Here is a 10,687-nt window from a genome sequence, read left to right as displayed (position 1 = left end):
AAAGGACATACACTTGTCTTCAGGTAATTGAAGGGCGCTCATGCAGAAGAGCAGAATAGACTTGTTTTGTTTGACCCCAGAGGGCAGACCTTAGAAAAATAGGTGGAAGTTGCAAAGAAGTAGATTTAGTATCTATTAAAGGAAAAAATTTGCCAAAAATTTTAGCTCTCCCAATGTCAAATGGATTGCCTAAAGAGGAAATGGCTCTTCTTTCAACAGAGGTCTTCAAAGAAGTATCAGATAACCACTTGTTAGGTGTGCTATACATAGGATTATTGTTTAGGTTCTAGTCCAGCTATTCTAATAGAGCTCCCTCTCTGACTCTAATGTTCACTGGGGCATTGTATGATCCTGTCCCTAAAGGTTAGGCTATGGATGCCATTGTGTAATGGCAAGTAAAGTAGGATCTTTTGCTGTTTTTGTTTTAGTATACTCAAGAAATAGAATGCCTCTATTTGTTCCAGGATCCATGGTCATTTAGATTATAAGGCCAAGGATCCTGGAAGGGTGGATTGTAAGCAAAAGTAGGATCTTTTGCTGTTTTGTTTTACTAAAAGTGCCTCTGATTGAATAATGTGATTGAAGAAGATCTTTTCCACCCATTGATGGACCTGGGAAGATTTGTAGGAAGGTTTACATCTTTTTGTTAATGAGGTACTGGTTCTCAAGGGATGTGATGCCCTCTGGCTCTAAAAAGTGTATAAAGACTCTGAGGTATGGTTTTACTTTGGGGCTTAGTTTGTGGAAGAAGGTCTATGTGCCAGATGAGACTCTGGAAAGCTGCTAAGCAGCTCCCCAGTTTTGAAAACACAGACGTTGGTGCTTCCCTCTCCGGTAACTATGTATGTATGGTCAGGCAGTTGCATCTATCTGTTGAATTGTGATGTATTCATTGATTACTGTTAAATAGTTGGGAAGTGCTGTCTGATTATTTAGATTTCTCTTTATTTTCTCTGAAGTTCAGGGTGCTGACTTTTCCCTCTGAACTGATTAAATGATACATGTGCTTGATTAAAGCAATTGTTTACCCCTCAAAAGTTGCCTTTACTTTTAGAGAAGCATATCAAAGAACCTATGATATCAGGCCCCTTTTGTGTATGTCAGAGTGCTTACTGTCATACCTATCAAGAACAGTTTTTAACATGTTAGTAAAACTTTGAGAATAGTTCCTTTAATTTGTTTCTGCCCTCTTCTTTGTCAAAACAAAAATATTGGCCAACCTAATTGAGTATGGCAACACACATCACAAGGATATTGACAATTATGTGATTATTTGACAAGACATAAAGTAGCAACAACAACAAAAATGCATAATGAAATTGGCCACCTGGACTTTTGAGACTCCTTCCTACTTCTTCAGTGCCAGTCAGAGTGATAGGAAAAGGTCAGTGGATACTAAGAAACACACAGATTTGGGGTATTCAATAACCATCAATCAAGTCATTATTTTTTCGATGTTATTGATACTTTTCTTTTGACAAAACAAACATATTCAACAAACATTCACACTAACTCATCACAAAATACATTTCCTAAAAACAGTTATTTAAAACCATCTGAAGTATTATAACGTATCATTTTCCATTTTTGTTTCCATCTTACTGTTTGTTCATAGAAAAGGAAATATGAGCAGCAGAACCCACAAAAAGATGGAGTGAAACAAATTTTCAGCCCAAGGCAACTTGAAAGGTTTGCTGGAAAGGTCATGCAACATGCACTGGAGTGAGAAAGGAGCACAGGCTGCACCAGAACAGCCTCATCTCCAGCCACAGGAAATCAGGAGTAGGCCTTTGGAGTGCTTGAATGAGCATTGGCAGCAGCTATTTTTGGAACTCTCAGCCCACCAATGGTAAGGTGATTACAGAAGGAGGTAACAAGAGTCTTTTTGCTAACACTGAGGTAGAACTCTATTGTTTTGCCCATACTCAGATCTAGGTCACAGTCCAGGGTGAGGAGGAGCACTACCATAGCGGAGCTTGTTTCACAGTGCAAGGGGTTACATCCTCACAGTTCCAGGGCAGAAAAGAGTGTTTGTGGTTACATACAGACAAGAGCACAGGCCAGTAGATTGGTAAACACTTCTCTTTAGATCATACTACCTTGGAAGAACCAAAAACTTACAGGTCCTTAGAAATATCCCTGCAAACAGTTGCATATAACCCTTGAAGCTTCAGACAGTGATCCCTCCACCTTGGAAGAAGAACCCTACTTTAACAAACATTTAAAAAATCAAGAAATAGACTGAGAAACAATGGGAAAAATCTTTGATGATAGAAAGTTACTATAATGACAAGGAAGAGCAAAACACACACTCAGAAGAAGACAACAAAGTCAAAGCTCTTGCATCCAAAGCTACCAAGAAAAATATGAGTTGGCCTCAGGCCATGGAAGAGCTCAAAAAGGATTATGAAAATTATGTAAGAAAGGTAGAGGAAAAATTGGGAAGGGAAATGAGAGTGATGCAAGAAAATCATGAAAAATTAGTCAACTTGTTGCTAAAGGAGACTCCCCAAAATGCTGAAGAAAACAACACCTTTAAAAAAAGACTAACCCAAATGGGAAAAGAGATCCAAAAAGCCAATGAGGAGAAGAATGCCTTAAAAAGCAGAATTGACCAAATGGAAAAAGAAGCTCAAAAGTTCACTGAAGAAAATAGTTCTTTAAAAATTAGAATGGAGCAGATAGAAGCTAATGACTTTATGAGAAATCATAAAACAAAACCAAAAGAAAAAATAGAAAATAATGTGAAATATTTCACTGGAAAAGCAACTGATCTACAAAATAGATCCAGGAGAGATAATTTAAAAGGTATTGGTCTACCTGAAAGCCACAATCAAAAAAAGAGGCTAGACATCATCTTTCAAGAAATTATCAAGAAAAACTGCCCTGATATTGCAGAACCAGAGGGTAAAAGAGAAATGGAAAGAATTCACTGATCATCTCCTGAAACAGACTCCAAAAGGAAAGCTCCTAGGAACATTGTAGCCAAATTCCAGAGTTCTCAGGTCAAAGAGAAAATATTACAAGCAGCCAGAAAGAAATAATTCAAGTATTGTGTAAGTACAATCAGGATAACACAAGATTTATCACCTTCTACACTAAGGGATTGAAGGGCTTGGAATATGATATTCCAGAGGTCAAAGGACATAGGATTAAAACCAAGAATCACCTACCCAGCAAAACTAAGTATAGTACTCCGAGGAAAAAAAAATGGAATTTCAATGAAATAGAAGACTTCCAAGCATTCTTGTTGAAAAGACCAGAGCTGAATAGAAAATTTGACTTTCAAATACAACAATCAGGAGAAGCATGAAAAGATAAACAGCAAAGAGAAGCCATAAGGGACTTACCAAAGTTGAACTGTTTACATTCCTACCTGGAAAGATGATATTTGTAACTCATGAGACCTTTTTTCAGCATTAGGGTAATTAGAAGGAATACATACATACATATGTACATATATATAATATATATACACACACACACACACACACATACATATATATACATATCTATGTGAGGTGTATATGGGTATGTATATATATGCATATTATATATGTGTAGGTATGTATATATACATGGGTATATGTGTATATATGTATATATATATATACACACACACACACACACACATATGTGTGTATATATACATATACACACATGTATATGTGTGTATATGTATATATATATATATATATATGTATATATATATATATATATATATATATATAGACATAGACATAGACAGAGCATACAGGGTGAGCTGAATATGAAGGGAGAATACCTAAAAAATAAAATTTCCTGTTGAGTGAAATGTACTAGGAGTAAGAGAAAGATAGGGGTAGAATGTAGCAAATCATCTCAACTGAAAAAAGGCAAGAAAGAGCTTTCATAATGGAAGGAAAGAGGGGGGAGATGAAAGGGTATAAGTAAGCCTTACTCTCACGTGATTTGGCTTAAGGAAGAAATAACGTACATTCAATTGGATATGGAAATCTATTTTACCCTGCAGGAAGGTGGGGGGAAGGAGATAGGAGAGGGAAGATAATGGAAGGGACAGCAAATTGGGGGAAAGGATAATGGTAGGAGGACAGGTCAAGGGAGAAAATGGAATAAATGGAAGGCAGGACAGGACAGAAGGAAATGTGGTTAGTCTTTTGCAACATGACTGTTATGGAAGTGTTTTGCATGGCTACACATGTATGACCTATATTGAATTGCTTGCTTTCTCAATGGGGGTAGGTGGGGAGGGAGGAAGGGAGAGAACACTTTAATAATGAATGCTAAAAATTGCCTTTGCATGCAACTGTGAAATAAAATGTATAGACAATGGAGTATAGAAATCTATTTTGCCCTATAGGAAAAGAGAGAGGAGGGGGATGGAAGAAGGAGCTTAATAGAAGTGAGGAAAGACTAGAGGAAAGGGTGGTTGGAGTGCATGCTTTCCTGGGGAAAAGGGTGGGGAGAGATGGGGAGAAAATTTTGAATTCAAATTCTTGTGGAAGTCAGTGTTGAAAACTGAAAAATAAATAAATTATATATACATATATGTGCATACATACTCACACATATACATACACATATACATGCACATACACATACATATATATGTATAACAAAACCAGACTAGGTCAAATGGTAAAAGAAGTCCAAAAAGTCAATGAGAAGAAGAATGTCTTTAAAAGCAGAATTGGCCAGATGTAAAAAGAGGTCCAAAAACTCATTGAATAAAATAATTGCTTACAAATTAGAATGGAGCAAATGGAAGCTAATGATTTTATGAGAAACCAGGAAGCAATAGAAAAATACCAAAAGAGTGAAAAAATAGAAGACAATGTGAAATATCTCATTGGAAAAAGAACTGATGTGGCAAATAGATCCAGGAGAGATAATTTTAAAATTATTGGACTACTGGAAAGCCATGATAAAAAAAAAAGAGCCTAGCCACCATCATTGAAGAAATTATCCAGGAAAACTGCCCTGATAATCTAAAACCAAAGTGTAAAATAAAAATTGAAAGAATACATTGATCACCTCCTGAATGAGATCCCAAAATGAAAACTGAGGAATATTATAAACAAATTCCAGAGTTTCTATGTCAAGAAGAAAATATTGCAAGAAGTTAGAAGGAAAGAATTAAAGAATTCAAGTTTCATGGAGCCACAGTCAGGAAAACACAGATTAACAGCTTCTACATTAAAGGATCAGAGGGCTTGGAATATTATATTCCAGAGGTCAAGAGGGCTAGGATTACAACTGAGAATCACCTACCCAGCAAAACTTCAGGGAGAATAATCCTTCAGGGAGAAAATGGATATTCAATGAAGATTTTCACACATTCTTGATGAAAAAGACCAGAGCTGAACAGAAAATTTGAGTTCCAAATTCAAAACTGAAGAGCATAAAAACATATATAGGAAAGGAAATTCATAAGGGACTTAATAAGGTTAAACTGTTTACATGCTTACATGGGAAGATGAGATTTGTAACTTGTTGGGGGTGGAAGCTCAATTCCATGTGGACAGTCTCGGGTGGGTAAAGGTGGGAACTTCTAAATCTTAGAGTTCTCATGAGGCCCCCCAGAAAACAGCAGGGAATCGAGGAGTGAGACCGAGCAATCTTGTGTATTTCCGCCTCTTCCCGTGAGAAACGTGATGGGAGGAGCATCCCCCTCGAGACTGTCCCGGATCTGGGCACACCTATTGTTGTCTAACAGGCACGGTATTCAGGTGCAAACTATGCGGCCGGAGAGCTTAATTAGGATCAGGAAAGCCTGAAGGCTCTCTTAGCACGGAGGGGCCCTGACAGACAGAAGGCCTCTCTTCTCTTTTCCTCTCTTCGCTCTCCCCTCCCCCTCTCTCCCCACTTACACTTCTGCTTCCAATCTCTTATTATAAGATCTTTGCCTCCTTGGGAGATTTTCTCTCTCCCTCCTAAGGAAGAGCTTCCCCTGCACATGTAACCGAGACCCTGAATAAAGCCTAACCCTTGTTCGACTCCGGAAAGTCTCTTCTCTCATACGTTTATCCGGTTTGGCCAGCCGAAGACCTGCGATAGAGGTAAGGTAAGATTCGGGTAGCCCTCAGGCCTCTAGGCCTGGCAGTAACTCATAACACCTTTCTCATTATTAGGGTAGTTAGAAAGAGTATATATATCCAAAGGTAGAGCTGTGAATTGAATATGAAGCGATGATATCTAAAAAAAATAAAATGAAGAGATGAGAGAGAAGAATATACTTGGAGAAAGAGAAAGGGAGAAGTAAAATGGGGTCATTAAATCTCCAATAAAAAGGACAAGAAAAAGCTTTTACAGTGGAGGGGAGGAGGCAGAGGTGAAGAGGAGTGAGCGTACCTTACTCTCACCAAAATTGGCTCAAAGAGGGAATAACATCATTTATTTGGGCATAGAAATCTCTCATCCCCTATAAGAGAAGGAAATAAGAGGAAGGGTGTGTGATAGAAGGTGGGTGGATTGGGGAGGGAGTAGTCAGAAACAAAACACTTTTGAGGAGGGACAGGGTGAAAGGAGAGAAAATAGAATAAAAGCAAGGATAGGATGGAAGGAAATACAGTTAGCAATAGTAACTGAAAAAAGAAATTTTGAAGCAAGTTTCTCTGAGAAAAGGATCATTTCTCTAACATACAGAGAACTGTCAAATTTATAAAAATAAGAATTATTCCCCAATTGATAAATGATCAAAAGATATAAACAGCTTTCAGATGAATAATCAAAGCTATCTAAAGCCATCTGAAAAAGTACTCTCATTACTGATTGAAGAAATGCAAATTAAAACAATTCTGAGGCACTACCTCATACCTATTAGATTGACTAACAGGACAAAAAGAAAAAATGACAAATGTTGGAGGGTGTGTGAGAATAATGAAACATTCATGGAATTGTGAACTGATTCAACCATCCTATGAGAGAAGTTTGGAACTATGCCCAAATGGCTACAAAACCATACATGCCACTTGACCTAGCAATATCACTACTAGGTCTGTATCCCCAAGGAGATACGCAAAGAGGAAAAGGACTTATAGGAACAAAAATATTTATAGGACCTCTTTTCTGGAGCAAAAAATTAGAAATTAAAAGGATGCTCATCAACTGAAGGATGACTGAACAAATTGTGCTATGTGATTACGATGGAATACTATTACACTATAAGAAACGATTAGCAGGATGCTCTCAGCAAAACCTGGAATGACTTGCATGGCTTGATGCAAAGTGAAATATACTGTATACAAAGTAACAGTCATACTGTAAGATGATCAGCTGTGAATGACTTAGTTATTCTCAGCCATACAATGATCCAAGACAACTCTGAAGGATTTATGTTGAAAAAGGCTCTCCATTCCCAGAGAAAGAACTTATGGTGTCTGAATACAGATTGAAGCATACTTTTTTCTAAACTTTATTTTTCTTGAGTTTTTTTAGTCTGTGTTTTCTTTCACAACATGACTATTATGGATATGTTTTGCATGACTACACATGTATAACCTATATTGACCCGCTTGTCTTCTCAATGAGCAAGGCTTGGGGAAGGAGGGAGGGAGAGGATTTGGAACTCAAAGTTTCAAAAACAAATGTTAAAAATTGTTTTCACAGGTATCTGTGGAAAAATAAAAATAAAATACTAAAAAGGGTGCTGAAAAAAAGAAAGGGATATATGTTTTCACTTTAATAATAGGCACCAAAATTATACATCATATTTGTTGAGTTTTATTTCTGTTTTGCTTTTGTTACTGAGTAGTTTTCAGCAGTCTCTGACCTTTCTGACCCCATCTGTGTTTTTCTTAGCCAAGATATCAGACTGGTTTGCGATTTCCTTCTCCAGCTCATTTTACAGATGAGGAAGCTGAGGCAAACAGGGTTAAGCAACTTGTCCAGGGTCATGCAGCTAGTGTCTGAGGCTAGATTAGAAGTCAGGAAGATGAATCTTCTTGATTTCAGGCCCAGTACTTCCATGCACTGTACCACCTAGCTACCCTTGCACTGATCTACTGCTTGGTGTTCTTAACATTTATATTATTACACTTATTCTGTACATATTTATTTTGGCTTTGGTTCTTTACTTTGCGTTACTTCATACAAGTCTTTCCAAGTTTTTCTGAAGTTTCTTGGAAGTGAAGGAGTCATATTCGACATTCCTTATGGTGCAGTAATATTCTATTTCCTTTGTATACAACAATTTTTTCAGTTATTCACTAATTGTTGCATACATCATTTTTTTCCAGTTTTTAGTACTACAAATAGTGATGTTCTGAATAATCTGTAGACAGTGTCTTTTGAAGATCATACTGAAAGCTGTTTTTTTCTCATATACTTAACAATCATCAATAAACATGAACATTCCAGTAGAGAAAGAGCAAAAAAAAGGATCATATATGAAACTGCGAACTTCTGTTTGTAATGTTTTGGTAATGTTTTTTTCTTGTTTTCATTTTTTCCATCTTTGTAAGTACCCACTTGTCATCCTTAGCACCACAACCTCAACTGCACCTCCAAATAGAAGTCCTCTCTTGCAACAAATAAGTATAGATAAGGAAAACACATCAATGCATTAGCCATTTCTCTTCATGTCCCTGACCTCTCAGTCAAAAGTGAGTCCAGATGATGGCTTCCTCATCATTCTTCTGAAGTCACTGTATTCATCAGAATTCTATAATCTTTCTAAGTTGCTTATCGTTACATTATTGTGATTATTTTGTAAATTGTACTTATGGGTCTTCTCATTTCACTTTGCTTCAGCTCATAAAGTATTCCCAGGTAACTCTAAAACTGTCATATTTGTTATTTCTTACAATTTAACAATATTCTATTTCATTCATCTATTGCAATTTGTTCAGCTATTCCCCAATTGATGAATACTCATTTTACTAATTCTTTGCTACAACAGAAAAGTGTTGTAATGAATATTTTTGTTCACATTGATTTTTAAACTCTTTCTTTGAAATCTCTACCTTTGATCATCTAGGCCTAATAGTGGTATCAGTGGGTAAAATTGTAAGCAAGTTTAGTGACTTTTGGGATATGATTTCAGATTGCCCTAAAAGAATTTACAGAATTCTAGGAGATGCCAACCTGGTATATTCTTTGAGAACTTAGGGTTACCACCACAACATAAGGATCTAATTCTACCCATAAAGAATTCTAGGGAATAAATACCGCACCCATGAAATTAAAAGACACTTGCTCCTTGGAAAGAAAGCTATGGCAAAAAAAGTAGAGACGTCACCTTACTGACAAAGATATGTATAGTCAAAGATAATATTTTTTCCAGCAGCAATTTATGACTGTGAGAACTGGACTATAAGGAAAACTGAGTACCACAGAATTATCGCCTTTGAATTGTGGTACTGGAGAAGATTTTTGAGAGCTCTTTGGACTACAAGGAGATCAAATCATTACTTAAAGACATTAACTGAGACTATTCTCTAGAAGGTCAAATACTGAAATTGGAGCTTAAGTACTTTGGCTATAAAATGATGACATTGGAAAAGATCCTGATGAGAGAAAGATTGAAGGCAAAAAAGAAGGGAATGGCAGAAGATAAGATGGATAAATAGTATCATGAAAGCAATGGACAGCTTGGACAGACTTCAGGGAATAAAAGAGCCTAGCATACTTATAGTCCATGGGGTCACAAAGAGTCGGGCTTGACTAAATAACTGAACAACAAGAAATGAATGAATTCTGATTAATTATGGACTAAAATGAAAAACATTTATTAAGTACCTAGCATCTATTGCAGACAGCACAACTCTGATGGACTGGCCATGTTGTTTGAATGCCAAATGTACACTTGCCAGAAAGACTATTTTATGGAGAACTCACACAAAGAAAGCACTCACATGGTGGTCAGAACAAGCTATATAAGGACCCTCTCAAGGTCTCTCTTAAGAACTTTGGAATTGATTGTGTGATGTGGGAGACACTGGCACAGGACTACTAACCATCGTGTACTCTCGTCAGAGAAGGTGCTGTGCTCTAAGAGCAAAGTAGAATTAAAGTAGCTCAAAAGAAATGCAAGATGCATGAATTTAAAGAATTCACCCCAAATATTCACATGGACTATTTGTGCTCAACCTGTGACAGGGTATTCTGAGCTTGTATTGCTTTGATCAGCCACAGTTGGATATACTGTAACTTAATTCTAACATAGTGAGGTTATTTTGGTCATCTTCGAGAACGAAGGACAACAACCAGAATATGATAGATGGAGATATAAATACAAAAGCAAGGCAATTATTGTCTTCAAGAAGTTTATATTTTTGCTGAAGAAAAGAACTTATATTAAGGGGATTGCATCCAGCAGAGGCAAGCTAGGTAGTTTGGTAGACAGAGTGCTGAATGGAGTCAGAAAAACCTCAGTTTAAGTCTGACCTCAGACACTTAGTAGCTTTGTGACTCTGGGGAAATCACTTAACCTCTGTTTGCCTTAATCCACTGGAGAAATAAATGGCAAATCATTTATATCTTTGCCAGGAAAATCCCAGGGACAACATTGGTATCTTATGGTCTACAGGGTCATGAAAAGTCATATACAACTGAACAACAAGTGACAAGGAGAAGTTATTTTGGTTTGAGAACTTATAGGGATGGTGAGAAAAGTCATAAGAGCATCTGTTGACATTCTCTGGCATGAAGATGGCTGAAGTCAGCGGTTATATGGGATGTGAAGCAT

The sequence above is a fragment of the Notamacropus eugenii genome, chromosome 3 (assembly GCF_028372415.1).
Source record: "Notamacropus eugenii isolate mMacEug1 chromosome 3, mMacEug1.pri_v2, whole genome shotgun sequence".
Lineage (NCBI taxonomy): Eukaryota > Metazoa > Chordata > Mammalia > Diprotodontia > Macropodidae > Notamacropus > Notamacropus eugenii.
This window is presented reverse-complemented; position numbering follows the sequence as displayed.